Source organism: Saccopteryx leptura, chromosome 9, assembly GCF_036850995.1.
Source record: "Saccopteryx leptura isolate mSacLep1 chromosome 9, mSacLep1_pri_phased_curated, whole genome shotgun sequence".
In the NCBI taxonomy this organism is placed as follows: Eukaryota; Metazoa; Chordata; class Mammalia; order Chiroptera; family Emballonuridae; genus Saccopteryx; species Saccopteryx leptura.
Window position 1 is genome coordinate 10,670,635 of NC_089511.1, and position 17,165 is coordinate 10,687,799.

Below are 17,165 nucleotides of genomic sequence, written 5' to 3' on the forward strand. Positions count from 1 at the left end.
AGATGCAGCTTGGTCAGGAAGGAAAGGGAAACGGTGCCACCGCGGACTCTAAAAGTTCCCCTCACCGCATGCTCTGCTGGGGCAAGATCTGTCTCTCATCTTCGAAGCCGCAGAGAGGCTTGGCCTGGGCAGGGTGCAGATGATGCCCAGGAGACAAGCACTGCTGTCCCTCCGGTCTGGGTGAGAACTGGACCCCTCATCTGTCCTTCGGGCCGTCCTATTGGGCACTGGCCTGCACCCCCAGGAATGCAATAATCGGCTGTAGCGGAGTCCCACCCAACCATGGAGCCAGGCCTCCGCGACTCCTCAGCCAGGGTCCTCCAACCTGTTCTGGGCCCCCTCCGCCCCCACAGCTGTATACCCCCTCCCCAGCCCCTCCCGATCCCACCCTTTCCTCTCTTTGTATTGAAAACTGGCTGACGAAAGTAGGAAATGCTGGCCCTGGGAAGCCCCACTGGCCTCTCAGGCTGAGCTAGGAAACGGCCTGTGTGCTTCCCCCACGCAGGGACCTTGCCAGGGGTCTGGGGTCCGGGGCGGACACCACCTTGTCAGCGTTTCTGCAGCAGAAACCACAGGGCCCCCACCCAGGTCTGCCTTCTGCTGAAACCTTAGGGTGTCCCCGAAGCCCAGACGTCACCAGGCAGGTGGAGGGCAGCGTGGGGGCACAGGGAAGAGAAAGGAGAGGCTGACGGGCCTGTCTCACCGGGACTTGGCAGAGGCATCAGCCCCACAGAAAACTGCCTGAGGGGCCTCCCAACCCCAAGCTCTCCGGTGAAGTCTCAAAGAAAACCAGCGGCTGAAGGAACAGCCCATCTGGTCCCTCTGGGGCCCAGACGTGTGAAGGAGGTCCCTGGGGAGGGCGGGGGGGAGCGCCTCAGCCCTGTCCCCTTAGCCCCCCCAAAGAGACGTGCAGCCTCAGCTGGACGCCCCCGCTACCCCAGCATTGAACAGGAGCCCGCATCTCTAAATTAGTTTCTTGATTAACGCAGATATAACCTAATTCACATCCCCCATTCCCTCGGCTTCTTTGGTGCCTTTATATTTTGCTAATTCCCAAGTAAGACGATTAAGACATTACAGCTAAAGAAAAGAAGTCTAGAAACACCCGAATTTCCCCCCGCCGGTGCTGCCGGCTTGGCGGGTTTCCTTCCAGCCTCTTTCCTCTGCATTTGCACGGTGCGGCGTTTTTGAGTCTAAAACATCCTGGGCTTCGGCCCTGCTGCTGCCAGAACTGAAACCTGGATGGTGGGGACAACACGACCGACCTCAGGCTGCTGCTGGGAAAATGGATGGAGGATGGTGACTATAAAGTGCCGGTGACACTGCCTGGCATTTGGCGACCTCAGTCGATGTGCATGTTTCTCCACTGACCTTTTACTTATTGTGGGGAAAGGGCTCAGAGAAGTGAAGTGACTTGGCCAAGATCACACAGCTAGGAAGAGGCCGTGCCGGCATTAGAACCTAGAGGGATCGACTTCACAGAGCCCAGCCCCACCCCACCCTGGTGCTACTGGACAGAGAGGAGGAGGCCCCTGCCCACCCTGGCCTTCCCTCCCCACTCCAGGCATCGAAGACCCCAGGGCCACCAACAGAGCCTCCTTTCAGGCTGGGGCAGGGGCTGAGCTGGCCACTTCCTCCCCCTCCGACTTGGCAGAAAAGCCTTTTTGTTGTGGCTCACACAGAGGCCATTCTCCTCAGCTCACGGAAGGAATGGCCGGCTTCCTGTCCATCCACAGCCTCCAGACTGTGTAGGCTCCTCCGTGTAAGGCAGAGAGAAGCTCCTGCCCCTCCACGTCCTCCAGTCCTGCCTCTGGGGCCCAACACTGCCAGGCTTCGCCTCCTAACCCATGAGATCAAACAAAGGGTGGGGGTCAGCCGCCCCTGGCTATTCTGGCAAATGCTGGGATTCCGGGCCTCGAGGTACTTTCAAGGCACACCCTCAGCCCACTGCTCAAGTGACCGCATGACCCACAAAGCACTGGCACAGGCTGGCCCTGCCCCAAATGTCTTTGCTTATGCTGCTCCATCCTGCTTGAACACCCTTCCTTGCACATTTCATTCTATCCGAATTGCACAGATCCTTCAAAGCCCATCTTAAAGCTTGCCTGCTCAGGTGCCCACCCTCCCTCCCAAGGTGATTGAGTTTCTTCCCATCTCTAGCTTACCAGCACTTGTGTCCTGACCCTTCCTTGCCTCTGAGCCCAGCCTGCCCACCCTTACAAGCACCCGGATGCTGGCTGTGACTCCACTGCTCACAGGCTGTGTGTCCTTGGGCAAATCACTTCACCTCTCTGAGGTTCCCACAGATTCTCCATCGGTAGAAGGAGGCTAATAGCCACGCCTTTTTCATACAGTTGTGAGGCTCGATTGAGCTGATCCTTGTAAACACTTAAAACAGCACCTAGTCCATGGCAGGCTCTAAATGGTTTGTTACTAAAATCTCTAACTTAGGTGCCGGTACCTGGTGGACACTGAGGAGGCTTCCCTCCTTGCCTTTCTCCCCGGGACTTTTTGTGGGATGGGGTCAGTGGTCACAAGCCTGGGGACAGGTGCGGGGAGAAGGGACATTCCTGTCCCACCAGCTACTCTGCCAGCTGCTGAGGCCCCACCCCTCCTCGCCCGTAGCACCAGCCCTTCTTCCCAGTCCCTGGGCATGAGGTCCGGCTCAGGTTTCCTTCCCAAGTGTCCCTGACACCTCCCACCCCCACATGTTCATCCACCTCAGTCGTTGCCAGAAATAGCCTCCAAACTCCACTGACAGCCAAGCTAACCGGCCCCTCCTGGAAAAACGATATCATCCCCCTGCCAGCATGGATCACAGCAAAAAACTGGAGTCCATGAAGACATCATTCCAAGTCAGCAGGAAGGGAAGGGCAGCTGTACCCCAATAATTTCATCCAAAAAGTACACAGCACCATCTCAAAACCTGTTGGCTTCAACCAGCTCAACCTTCCTTGACTGATGGGGATACTGAGGCCTGGATACCAATGCTGAACAATGTCTTTGGGTCTCCAGGCAGGACTCCTCCACTCCCCACCCCCACCCCCATGTGGGGCCCTCTTCTGCTGTTCAGTAGAGCTAAAGACAGGGTGTTCTGACTGGTTCAGCTTTCCCGATAAAGGGCTTTTTTTTTTTTTTTTTTTTCATTTTTCTGAAGCTGGAAACAGGGAGAGACAGTCAGACAGACTCCCGCATGCGCCCGACCGGGATCCACCCGGCACGCCCACCAGGGGCGATGCTCTGCCCACCAGGGGGCGATGCTCTGCCCATCCTGGGCGTCGCCGTGTTGCGACCAGAGCCACTCTAGCGCCTGGGGCAGAGGCCACAGAGCCATCCCCAGCGCCCGGGCCATCTTTGCTCCAATGGAGCCTTGGCTGCGGGAGGGGAAGAGAGAGACAGAGAGGGAAAGCGCGGCGGAGGGGTGGAGAAGCAAATGGGCGCTTCTCCTGTGTGCCCTGGCCGGGAATCGAACCCAGGTCCTCCGCACGCTAGGCCGACGCTCTACCCGATAAAGGGCATTTTTGTGCTTCATGGAACACAGCCTTCAACACGCTGTTGGTGAGGAGCTCTGCTCTCTGGGACTAGCCCCTCATTCCCTCTCAGTCCATGGACTCTAGTAGAGATGACCCCATCCCATTGGTGGCCAGATAATCTTGTGAACCAGGACCAGCCAATCAGCATCCAGTACATGGTTCAGAGCAGGAAACCCAATTCTAGCCAATCAGGTCCTCCTTGTGACTTTTTCTGGAGCTTCCGGAGAGAAAGCCCTGAGTCTGGTGGAATTGCTGAGCTACTGGAGCATGAGCCTAGAGCTGCTGGTGGGTCATCTTGCCACAACATCTGGAAAGCCTGCCCCCCGAGCAGAACAAGTACAGAGGAAAACAGAGCCTTGACAATTCTGGAAGGCACAAATTTGGGCACCTGGATCCAGCCATTCCTGAAGGTATAGAGCCCTAGGTTTTCAGGTCCATGAACCACTGAACTCCCCTTATTTTTGAAGCCAATATGAGTTGGTTTTGGTATTGGTTATGCTTCTTTTAAAGCTCTTCTCTTGATTGATACCCAGGGTACCCTGAGTTCCAAGTGTGTGTTTAGCCTAACACATTCTTCTTGCCGAGCTAGGACTCTGCTTAGGATAGAGCCAAATCCCAGGACCACAGGCCCCAACCCCTTCGATCCTTGAATGTTTACTGAGAACCAGAGCTCACTCTGGGGTCCTGACACAACCACCCCCCCTCCAGCTGCCTAAGACTACATAGGACACCTGATCTTCTCAAAAGGCCACGGGAAACAAGTAGCCAGATGGTGGCAGGCAGGAGCATGGCAGGTTCCATTAACTGTCACATGTGCTTTTTCTGATTGCAAATGGTAATGCGTACATATATAGTTGGCCATCAGGACAATGAGGAAACTACAGACCAGCCAAAGATGACTCTGAAAAAACCAGCCATTTCTATTGTCTTTTCTACTCAACCTTCACATTCTATTGTAAATCCTACAGGCTTTCCCCTTATGAGTACATACTAATAATATATTTCATTTGTTAAAAGTGAGTTTAAAAAAAAAGTGAGTTCATTGCTGTTATGCTTTTCTCATTCAATATAGCATGAGATTTGGATGAGAAATGTTAGCTATAGGAGACCTTTTCTTTATTTGTTGCCTAGGTTTTTATGAGCATGCATTACATGCCCAGAGTGATGAAATGAGTGGTTAAGCAGTGTCTCTTTAACCGCCTTCCACACCCACAGGTTGTTTTCTACATCATCCTTTTGGTGGATACATCCTACGGATGCTACAGAGGGGCTTCCTCAACTCACGGCAGGACGATCACAGATAATATCTTGGAAACACCCATAATTATCACAAATAGTTCTCAGGGGCTCACTCTGCACCAGATTTTATATGGTTTACTGTAGTTAATGCTGATAAAAGCGCCAGGGGGCAGTTCTTCAGTTCTTCTGTTTGTACTTCCCACCAGAGGAGCCCAAGGCTCAGAGAAGTGGAGGAACTTGCTTAAGGTCACACAGCTAATCAGTGGTAGAACCTGAACTCAAACCCACACCTTCTTTTAGCCTCAAAGCTCATGCTCTTAGCTGTTCATTAATTCAGTGAACATCTATTGATGTCAAGAGTCAGGCTGAACAGCCTGACCGGGCGGTGGGCAGTGGATAGAGCATAGGACTGGGATGCGGAGGACCCAGGTTTGAGACCCCGAGGTTGCCAGCTTGAGTGCGGGCTCATCTGGTTTGAGCAAAGCTCACCAGCTTGGACCCAAGGTCACTGGCTCGAGCAAGGGGTTACTCGGTCTGCTGTAGCCCCATAGTCAAGGCACATGTGAGAAAGCAATCAATGAACAACTAAAGTACCACAACAAAAAATTGTTGATTCTCATCTCTCTCCCTTCCTGTCTGTCTGTCCCTATCAATCCTTCTCTCTGACTCTCTGTCTCTGTCTCTGTCAAAAAAAAAAAAAAAAAAAAAAAGAGGCTGAGAATCCAGCAGTGAGGAATACAGGGACCCTCCCTCATTGGGTTTCCATTCAAGGGATATGGGTATCCAGGCAAAGGGAATAGCCAGTGCAAAGGTCCTGAGGCTGAACCAGGCCTGGAATGTTTAAGGAACAGAAAGGAGCCAGTAGGGTGCTAAAGGGGGTGAGAGGGAGAGAGAACAGGGCCAGGCTACAGGGTCGGAGCTAGATTTATTCTAAACCTGAAAAGAAAGAAACCTTAGGAGCATGTTGAGGCGTGGGGAAGAAGGTGGCATAATCTATCATTTTAAGACTATTTCTCTGGCTACTGTATGCCTTGATAAACTATCTTTGCAGAGCTCTGTGATTCTTGCCTTCTAGAGAGTCCTAGGAGCGGAATTGAAGTGGACTCGCCCGCCCACAAGTCCTGAGGCTTTCATTACATATGACAAGTTACCCTCTAGAAAGAAAGTAGGGCCTGTTCCTTCTCCTCCCCCTGTGGCTGAGTGCCCGCCCCACCCCCATACACTAGGTATGAGATCATCTTTATCACTGAAAGCAATATTGCTGTTGGTTTTACTTGCAGCCCTTCGATGGCTGCTGTGTTGAAACATTTTCTTCCTTGTAAATTGTTAACTATCAGGGAATGTTTTCACGGGGGGAGGAAGGATTGCCTGCTCATGCCCATTGCCTAGTTTTCTTTGGGGGAATCTCTTCTTATTGATTTGTAGAAACTCTTTACAGTGTAAGGTAATTGGCCCTTTGCTATCCAATGAGTTACAGAGCTCAAAAGTTCTTAGCCCCAGCCCCTGTGTACCGAAGGGTAAACCGAGGCCCAGACAACAGGGGTATTGGCTTTAACCGATATTCCCAGTTCTCCGGAGTCATTCTTTGGATCCAGGAGGATGACTGTGTTCAAAGCCTAGAAAGATCCCCCTCCCCCACTGCAGCCCCTGCTGGTGTCTGTGGGACTCTTGCCCTGCCCCCAGCCCCAGTTCCCCACCGAGCCTCCCGTTTGGCTCCTAACGGGGAGGAAGACATTCTGAACACAACAGGCTCTGTGTGCAGATGATGTCACCCATAGAGGAATGGGTCCCAGGGAACAAAGCTGTTTCTTGGGTGGGGTGGAGGGTGGGAGGGGTGAAGGGGTGATGCCCCTGTCCTTTCCTTGTCCCCAGAGACCAAGAGGAGCCACATAATTTGACTGGAAGGCTCGCCACACACACGCCGGGCCCCAGCGTCCATTCTGGGCAGTGTGGGACAGCAGGAGCAGGCCTTCAAACGTGAGCGGGGCATCAGAGAAGGGGCAGCGGGCTGAGTCAGAAAAAGTCCTCTTCAGGGCTCAGAAATCCCGGGCCGGAGCCCGGCTCTGTCTGGAAACTCACTGGAACTCTCAGCTTTTGCTGTGAGGTCGGGATTCAGTTCCCAGAGTTGGTGCTAAGAATCAGCAAAATGATGGACTTATTTAAATGTGTACAAACGTGGGGCTCTGCTTACTCTGGTGGCATCAGTGTTCCTGCCTCCCCAGCACCCATCCCCCCACCTCTTGGCTGCACACCTTAATTTTCCCCCAGGGCACCAGTCCTGAACCTACTCTGAGCACATGAGTTGCAAAGGCCGCCCTTCCCCTGAGCTCCAGAGAGAAGTGAGACTCAGGTGGAATCAGTCCCCGGTCCCCTACTCACCCCTTCCAGGAATGGGCAATGGTCCCAGGTCCCCTACTCACCCCTTCCAGGAATGGGCAATGGTCCCCGGTCCCCTACTCACCCCTTCCAGGAATGGGCAATGGTCCAGTCACCTCTGGTCTTTCCCCCACGTGGAAACAGCCTGCACCAAAATGAGCAGCACGCAGAAATGAAGACAGAAAGATGACATTGTTTGAGCCCCTGGATATAGCCAGACCTGACGCTGCTATTCTTTACTCTTTTGTGAGAGTCAATAAATACCCTCTTTGGTCAACCCAGTTTGACTTGGAATTCTTGTGATTTGTAACTAAAAAATAATAATAATAATAATAATACATATGTAACTTATCAATTAACACAGTCCTTTACTGTCAAAGCCTGGGGCTTAAGGAGGAGGAGAGACTGGTCCCAGGTCACATACAACAAAGCAGTGGAGTGAGGGCTCTGGAAGCTCGGACACACCACCGCCAGGCACAGTGTCCTGCTTGCTGGGGACCAGCAGCCCCAGTCACTGTCCCTCACACTCCCACATGAACAGCCTGCCAGTCAAAAGAAAGCTTTGCACACACATGTTCTTACTTGGATTCATAAACAAATTGAGTCATTTGGGAATCAATACTAAGGAAGCATATTTTCAAAGTATGGGAAACCCTTTGTGCAAAAATATGTTCATTTTTCTTTATTTGCAATGGGAATAAGTAGAAACAAACAAAAGGCCCCATAACAGGATGATGGTTAAATAAGTTGTGTCATAGTCTTTGATGGAATCTCGTGCAACAAGTTTTCGGTGGTGATTCGGGAAATTATCCGTTGAGCAACATGGAATACAGCAACCAGGGCAGGGGTGGGGGAGGGGGCTCCGCTGGGACTCACAGAGGAGGGAGGGGGGGAGAGGAGGGGGCTCAGTGGAGAAGGGCCTTCAAGAGCATCTGGTTCATTTTCTATTGGGGAAACTGAGGTCCAGAAAAAATGCCCAGGGCATGCCCAGGGTCCCAAAGAAAGTTGGTGGCAGAGTTAGACTCAGGTGGTCCTCTGGCCCCCGGGGGAAGGTACAGGCCCTGGCGTCACTCTTAATTACTCAAGTGCAGCGTGTACGCATGCACCTTCTCTGTGTGACATGTGAAACACGGCCAGTGACGCTGGGATCCAGACCCCCTCTCACTCCCCGGCGGTGACGGCTCTCCCACGGTGATTTACACCATCCTAGCCCACTTCTGGGCAGTCATATACTCTACATCTATATCAGCAGTGAGATTCAGCCGGTTCGCACCGGTTCAGCAGAACCGATACCTAATTTTTTGTTGAGTTCAGTGAACCAGTTGATAAAATGGTACTTGTAAATCAGCATTCTCTCTAAGGTGGGCACCTGGGCAGCCGCCAATATGGAAATCACACCTTTGTATTCCTTACTCTTTTTTAACATTCATCTGTGCAACAGCATATTCTAAGTGCCCATAGTAACGTTCATTCCGTCCACAGGTGAAAAAAATTGCAAGTGAGGATGTCAATCAAGAAGCAATATGGGCCTGACCAGGCGGTGGGCAGTGGATAGAACGTCGAACTGGGATGCAGAGGACCCAGTTTCGAGACCCTGAGATCGCCAGCTTGAGTGTGGCCTCATCTGGTTTGAGCAAGGGTCACCAGCTTGAGCCCAAGGTCACTGGCTTGAGCAAGGGATCACTCAGTCTGCGGTAGCCCCTCCGTCAAGGCACATATGAGAAAGCAATCAATGAACAACTAAGGTGCCACAACAAAGAATTGATGCTTCTCATCTCTCTCCCTTCCTGTCTGTCTGTCCCTATCTGTCCCTCTCTCTGACTCTCTCTGTCTCTGACACACACACACACACACACACACACACACACACACACACAAGAACCAATATGGAAATGCAGGAGGTCCTCGGGTTATGACGCAGTTCCATTCTTACAACAGTGACATAATTACAACAGTGACATAACCTGAATTTTGATATAAGTTGAAACACACCCTAGCCTAAGTCACTTGCCTATCTTAACACAGTTATAAAAATCATAATCTAATAAAAACACAACTAAGCCGCAGAAAAAGGAAAAGGACATAAATGTACTGTACTGTAGTAACAGAAAAAAATGACAAAAAATGAATGTAAAAAAAATTCCTTACCTTTATTCCCGTGGTTGGCTTGCACACTGGAAGGGGCATTGCAAGGTGGGAGAGAGTGACCTCTTGGGAGGAGGAAGCTGGAGAGGCAGGAGAACCTGCAGGAGGTGCTGGAGATACTGGGTCAGGATTGCGTAAGGAATGTGCAGGAGATGATCCTACAATGTCTAATTTCACTTCCATCATGATGGCTTTCCTCTTCTTTGAAGCATTACCATCTGAAGACTCTTTCTTTCCTTTAGGAGCCACGATAAGAGTCAAAAAGTCACCAAACAGAGCAAAACAAACAAAACACTTGCACTTTAAACAGTTCAAAATGGCGTGGGTAAGCATACCGCATTACTGTGTATTCTTCCGCTACGCAACCAAACTAGTTCACCCACGTAGTCCATAAGTAGGACGCTGACAGCGTAAGCCAAAACACTCATGTCTCATTTTTTTAAAGTTTTTATGGAAGTGAGCATCATAAACTTGAAACATCATATGTCAAGACTGTCATAACCTGGGGACCACCACCCCGTATCTTTTTTTTTTTTTTGGTATTTTTCTGAAGCTCGAAGCAGGGAGAGACAGACAGACTCCCGCATGCGCCAGACCGGGATCCACCCGGCACGCCCCCCAGGGGGCGACGCTCTGCCCACCAGGGGGCAATGCTCTGCCCCGCTGGGGCGTCGCTCTGCTGCGACCAGAGCCACTCTAGCGCCTGGGGCAGAGGCCAAGGAGCCATCCCCAGTGCCTGGGCCAACTTTGCTCCAATGGAGCCTCGGCTGCGGGAGGGGAAGATAAAGACAGAGAGGAAGGAGAGGGGGAGGGGTGGAGAAGCAGATGGGCGCTTCTCCTATGTGCCCTGGCCGGGAATCGAACCCGGGACTCCTGCACGCCAGGCCGACGCTCTACCACTGAGCCAACCGGCCAGGGCCTTTTTCATTAATATTTTAAAACTCTTTCTTATAACATAATCCAGTTTTGTGTGCCTCTTTTTTTTTGCTCTTATTTAAGTACTAAATGCATGAAATAATAAACTACCTTTCGGTATATCGTTCTTTTATACCTAACACGGTCATTAGGACGGAGAACCGGTTGTTAAGTTACTTGAATCCCACCACTGATCTATGTATTCATGATAGAGACAGTAGTTGTTTTGTGACTGATTTGTGTGCCTAACATAAATGTTACCACATTGTATGCGGTGTTCTGCAGCTTGTGTTTTCACCCGATATGCCCTGGACACCTTCCTGTGTCACCACCTAAAGATGGCCCTCGGTCTTTTTCACCGCTCATCTTTTGTTTAGTAAAGATTAATAGGGATGAGGCAGTGAGCGTCCCTCTCCTCCCTGAGTGCCCAGGAAAGCAGCACTACCTCCTGAGTCCTTGGGGTGCGGGTGGGGGGTGAGGTAATGGGCTGTGAATAAAAATGACAAGTGTCGCTTCTAGTGCGAGGCAGTCAAAAGAAGGGCTTCGCCCCTCTTTCTCACCCCCTGGAGGGCTGATCCCTGATACCTCTTGTGAAGAAGGTGGGACCTATAAGATGGAAAAGACTGCTTCCACCCGAGTTCCTGAGTGACTGTATGGAGCCAAGGATGCACCTTCCCTGCAACCTCAACATGCATTAGACACGTAGACCGAGCAAAAGAAAACTATGTGTTAAGTTGTTTCAGCAGTTTGATGTTGTTCGGTCTGACAGACACAGTCGAGGCCAGGAGTCCCCAAACTATGGCCCGCGGGCTGCATGCAGCCCCCTGAGGTCATTAATCCGGCCCTGTCGCACTTCCGGAAGGGGCACCTCTTTCATTGGTGGTCAGTGAGAGGAGCATAGTTCCCATTGAAATACTGGTCAGTTTGTTGATTTAAATTTACTTGTTCTTTATTTTAAATATTGTATTTGTTCCCATTTTGTTTTGTTTTTTTACTTTAAAATAAGATATGTGCAGTGTGCATAGGGATTTGTTCATAGTTGTTTTTTTTTATAGTCCAGCCCTCCAACGGTCTGAGGGACAGTGAACTGGCCCCCTGTGTAAAAAGTTTGGGGACCCCTGGTCTAGGCGTAATCGCTTTCAAAACAGTTCCCTCCAGTGACAGGTTGCTCCTAACGTGTTTCCGTTACAGACCAAGGTGCGCGTGCTGTTCCCGTACCCTCCTCCTTGTGCATTCTCAAGAGCGTTTCTCTGGACTAGGCTGGGACCTCACCTTCCCTTGTAGAGTCAAGGGACCCTGACCACACCTCTGGAAGTCAGTAAAACTCTCCACTCTGTCTGGCCTGAATTCTGTCCTGCCAGGGCTCTGACCGACCCAGCTGAAGAGACGATGAGATGCTCAGATCCCTGGAAATGTCTGCGTTAGTACGTGCTTCCAGTTGCCCTTCCGGTCACACGAGAGCTCGCCTGACTGCCCCTTCGGTCCTGCAGAGATGGGGCATGGGGCAGCCTCCGTGGGGCTGGGTGAGCGACTCCTGAGGTGCAACATTAGGTTCTGAAGCCAGTGTCCTGGTGATCAGTAAGGGCACACTGGGTCACCTGGGGCCACCTCTGGCTGGATGCATGCCCAGGAGTACGTGAGGGGCCCAGGCACTGCCAGCCACTAACAGCCACTGCCAACTGAGACCAGCCCAGGACACCTTCCCTTGTCCTGCTCAGAGGGAGGGCGAAAACCTGACAAGCGTGTTTCCACCACGCTGAGAGTTTCGGGCCCCTCTCTGGGGACTGTTTGTGTTTCGGGTCACGCTGCCGGCTGCCCCCACCCCCTTCTTTCCTCTGTCAGAGTGATGTTGCCAGGGCTGCCAGGCCTCCAGGAAGCCGGCCGTTCCTGCCCTGGCCTGCCCAGTGGGAATCTCCTTTTCCTACTCCGGGCACTTCCGATCCTCTACTGCGTTTCATTCCCCCAACAGAGTCCGCAAAGGGAGGTATCTGCCTTCATCTCACAGATGAGGGCTGAGGCCCAGCAAGGGTTGGCAGCTTGCCCAAGGTCACACAGCAAGTCAGAGGCTGGGGTAATGTGAAAACTGACCTTCAGCCCCGTGTCCACCCCACCCACCCAGACTGAACCACCAGACAGAGACAGGGGAGGACTGGCCACAATGTCCCCTCTGGTCCATTCATTCAGTCTGCAAATACTGAAACTTACCGGCACCAACAGCCGAAAGCTGGCCCCTGACCAAACCCTGCCCACTTGTCTGTTTTTGTAAATAGAGTGTGGAGTAGAGCCACTCCCGGGCAGCGAGGATTGCTCTCTGCACTGTACGGGGCAGAGTTCACTCAAAACAGAGACCGCCTGGCCCCCAAGCCTAATACTTTTACTACGTGGTTTTTTACAGAAAAAGTTTGTCCAGGGACATATTTTGACTTTCTAAGGCACTTTTGTGCTTTCATGAACCCCTTCCTTGTAAGCAAAAAAATTATATATATATATATATATATATATATATATATATATATATATATATGACATATATATATATACACACAGTATATGATATGTCTTTTCTTTAATGTTATACAAATATAATTATATAATATAAAACATGTATTTAATATAAAATAAATATAAAATATAGCCCTGGCCTGGTAGCGCAGTTGGTTGGAGCATCGTCCCGAGGCGCTAGGGTTGCATGTTCGATCCCGGTCAGGGCACGTTAACAAGAGACAACCAGTGAACGCATAGATGAGCGGGACGGCAGATAGATGTTTATCTCTCTTCTTTCTTCTCTCTCTAAAATCAGTCAATAAATTAAAAAAAAATAAATATAAACTATCAGTATAGATACTACTTAAGATAATATATATGATACATGTAATTCTATTTTATAACTGTATTGGTATAAAGAGAAGTATAATCTCAGCTGGGTTGTATTCCATTTCTTTCTACTGTTTTTAAATAAATTCGAACATTTCCATGAGCCCCTTGCACTAGCGTGGATCCTAGGCTCAGCCTCCACGGTGCCCCGTGGAGAAGGTGGCCCTGAGACCCACACAGCTGAGAGAAGAGCCCCCAAAGGAGATGCCCCGTGTTTAACACTCACCTTTGTCCTCTCCCAGATAGTGGGGGCAGGGAGGAGTTCTGGAGGCTTTGTAGGAAATCGCTCAGGGCTCAGACAAAATGACCACAGATGTTTATTTTTTTTCCTCTTTCTTTCTTTCTTTTTTTATTTCTTAGAATGAAAATTTTTATTCCCTTTCAAATTCCTTTATTTTGTACTTTTCAGATTTTTAATTAGTTTTTTTTTGGGGGGGGAGTACATGATAGGTGCACATGGGTTAAAAAACATTTTGAATGCCCCTGATGATTTGCAAAAGACTATAACCATCCCTCCCACTTCTACCCCCCAACCTCCCCACTCAAACGCCCCCCACCCACCCCTGCCCCCTTGCTACCCCTGGTTTGATTCCGTGCAAGCAGACTGTGCAGACATAAGCAGAGATGTGTGCGTGTGGCTTACCACACATGGCGGTCCACTGCCTGCTTGTTGTCCCTTATAACAAATACGTCTATAATCTTACGCATAAATGCATCTCCTGTTTGTTGAATGGGTCTTTAGTATTCCATTGAATGGATATAACACAATTATGGCATGTGGTATTTCCAATGTTTTTCTATTACAACAGAGGAACAGAGACTACTTCTGTGCAGACCAGCTATGCCAGAATATTAGGTGCCTACTTTTTCCCCCTCTCAGATAAGACAGAGTCCCCTTATATACAGTTTCTGCTAAAGGTTTTCCCATTACCTGGTGCTTTCTGATTCCTTTATTTAAACAAGGATATACTATTTATGGAAGACACAATAGCCTGAAATGACCTCAGTGAATTCTAATTTGGGATGTTTATGGCAGACACCCAACAGAATTGGTTGGGGAGGGGGGAGGGCGCAGGAAGGAGGCCGACATGTAACAGAGATTTAGTAATTTTTCCCTGGGATGTGACTTCACAATTGCAAGTGTTAAATAAGACTGTAAACAAACCTTTTAAAGGTTACTTTTTAAAAGCCATGCTTTAAAATTAAGAACATCCATTCACCAGACACCACACCATTAAGAGAATGAGAAAGAGGCTGCTGGAGCCGGAGGAGACATTTGCAATCTGTATGCCCAACAAAAGACTTGTCTCCAAAACCCATACAGAAACCCAATGAAACAATAAGAGAAAAAAACAAAAAGCAGATGGCCAAAAGAAAAATGGATAAAAGGCTTAGTCAGCACTTCATTAAAAAAAAAAAAAAGATATGAAAACATGGTCAACTTCTTTAGCCACCCGGAAGACCATATCAAGTGTGCCAATCTAGCAACTTAAACCCAAAGAGGGGGTCAATAGAAACTTCCACTTATTGCTGGTTGGTCAGAAGCACAGAAACAACATGGAGTTTTGATTGGTGTCTGAAGGGGAAGAGGTAAGCCTGCAGGACTGAGCCCTTAACCTGTGGGAATCCAATACCCTCTCCAGGTAAACAGTGTCAGAATTGAGTGAACTGCTTAGTGGTGTGGAAAAACGAAACAAAGCCCGCACACCAGAATCAGTGTCAGAAGCGCTAAGTACTATTTGCAATAGCCAAAGACTGTAAACAAACGCGGGTCCAACGTATCTGTTTGAGACCCTGCTTTCGATTCTTTTTACATGCCCTGGTCCTGCAGAATTGCTGGGTCCTGCCCTAGCTCCGTTTCTAACTCTGTAAGGAACCACCACGCTTTTCACAGCGGCAGCTCCGTTTTACATCCCCACCCACAGTGCACAGGGTTCCAATTTCTCCGCATCCTCGCCAACACTTGTTTCCGGGGTTTTTGGCAGCAGTCAACCTGATGGTGGGATGCTGGTTTTGCTTCTTCTTTTCTTTTTTTTTAATCTCTGTGAGAAATAGAAGATTGTCACATATTCGGGCAATATGTTACTCCCTAACCTCCATGTGCAAGTGGGCATGTCTTTGGGATAAATTTGTAGAAGTGAAATTTCTAGTTCAAAGGATGTGGGCATTTTTAAAGTCACCAGATTGTTCTTGTAGAGGTTGCCCCAATTCATACTGCCACCAACAACGTCCCCGCAGCTGTCATCAAATGCACTCTTCCAGTTTCCATGGCCCTCTGTGTGGAAAGTGAGGTCCCTCTGCCCTTTCTCTAGGGCCACAGTGGCCACCCGCACACGGAGCCCTGTTCCAGGGTCCTTATGAGACTTCCCTCGCAACTCGTCTCTGCTTTATAACACTCCACAGGGGCAGCCAAAAAGATTTTTCTCAAACAGACACTCCCCAGGCTTGGAACTCTTTTGGGCTCCGTGTCACACATAATTGCGTTGTGTCTCAACAGGAGTTTGCCATTAATTGGCTTTAAAAACTGATCAAACCCTCTGCAAGGGCACTCCTGTGTCTTCGCTTGGGTTCTCCCAGAAGCCACCCGAGACAAGGATTGCAGGGAAAGCACTGTAATTCATAGCTTGTGGTCCAGGGACACAGCTGAGGGTCAGGCAAGTGCTAAGGGATGGGAAGACAGAAAATAAAAAGCATGCTATTGCCTGACCTGGGGTTGTGTGCAGTCGACCTGGAACGTAGAGGTCGCTGGTTTGAAACCCTCGGCTTGCCTGGTTAAGGCACATATGGGCATTGATGCTTCCTGTTCCTTCCCCCTTTCCCCTGCTCTTTCTTTCTCTCTCTTTTTCCTCTCCTCTCTAAAACGAATAAATAAAAGCTAAAAAAAATTAAAAATTTTTAGAAAACTATGTTATGAAGCTAGTTACTGCTTTGGGTGAATGAAACTCGGAGTCATCCTGCGTGGGGGAAGGGGTGGGGTACTAAACACCAACTCCCATCAACCATTGGTGGAGGGCTGCTGGAGCAGGTGGGGACCATGTTGACTCTCCAGCGCGCTGTGTGCAAGGGCAGCGCCTACTCCTGCAGCTACGGGAAGTCCTCAGGTGAAGAAATACTGGACCAGCAGCTGGAAGTTGGGCCAGTGTGCCCAGACCAGCCAAGGCCAGGGGATGGATGGCTTCTGCTACCCCCAACCCTTGTGTCTCCCCATTGTGCATTCTGGAGCGAACGAGAACGTGCAAGGTTGCAACTGGTTCAGGGAAATCTGTGTCCCAGTAGCTCATCCCACTTTAGCCGCAGGGCTGGCTTGTGCCTTTCCAGAACCCATTCTGTCTTCTTCTCATACGGGCCACCTGCCTAGGGATTTTCCTTGGGGGATATCACAGCCAGTATCCCCCATTCTCAGATCCCCCCACACACCCAAGGTTGGAATGGAGTGGGCCCCGCCTCTCGGCTGCTCACACAATTCAGGCTTGGCCAATCAGCAGATTCCATTCTGCTGGCCACTGTGATTGGCTCAGAGACGATCACAGGACCCAAGTAAGCCCATCAGAGGTACCCTCTGGACTTGGCTGCTGCTCCTGGAAAGGTCCAGCTCTGTCCCGGATGGATCTGGGGTCTGGAGCTGTTGCTGGCTGCTATTAAGGGGTGTGTATGTGTGTGTGCATGGTAGTGAGCAGGGCGCTGCCTGAGAGCCACTGCAGGGGAAAGCCAGCCTCTAGAGACTGATTCCTGGTGACACTATGAGTCCTGGATGAATTTAAACCTAAAATTGAAATTACGTGGGATTGTTCAGATACCTGTCCAATTAGTGCCCTTTCTAGCTTAAGCCAGTTTGAGACGGGCTTCTGCTGCTCACAGTCAGTGGAGTGCTGACCAGTGGAGCAAGGCACTGGGACAGATGCGGTCACAGAAAAACTGTGGGCTTCCCTTGCCCACGCCTTTTCCAGAGGATCATCAATCTGGGTCTCTCAGTGAGAGAGGCCCAGACAGAGGACAGTGTCCCCATCATAGGGGTCAGGCAGGGCAGCACGGGTGGGCTTCTGCCTCATGTGGAGCCCACCACACTATCCCTCTTCTCTCCTT

General features: G+C 50.2%; 1 long non-coding RNA gene across 1 annotated transcript; it reads left to right on the top strand.

Annotated features, from left to right (window-relative positions):
* The first annotated feature begins 3,766 nt into the window (after positions 1-3,766).
* Positions 3,767-5,993, top strand: LOC136381274 (uncharacterized). The gene is made up of 3 exons (XR_010747039.1): positions 3,767-3,943; positions 4,749-4,818; positions 5,824-5,993. It is a non-coding gene; the product is annotated as an uncharacterized lncRNA (long non-coding RNA).
* The last annotated feature ends 11,172 nt before the right edge of the window (positions 5,994-17,165 follow it).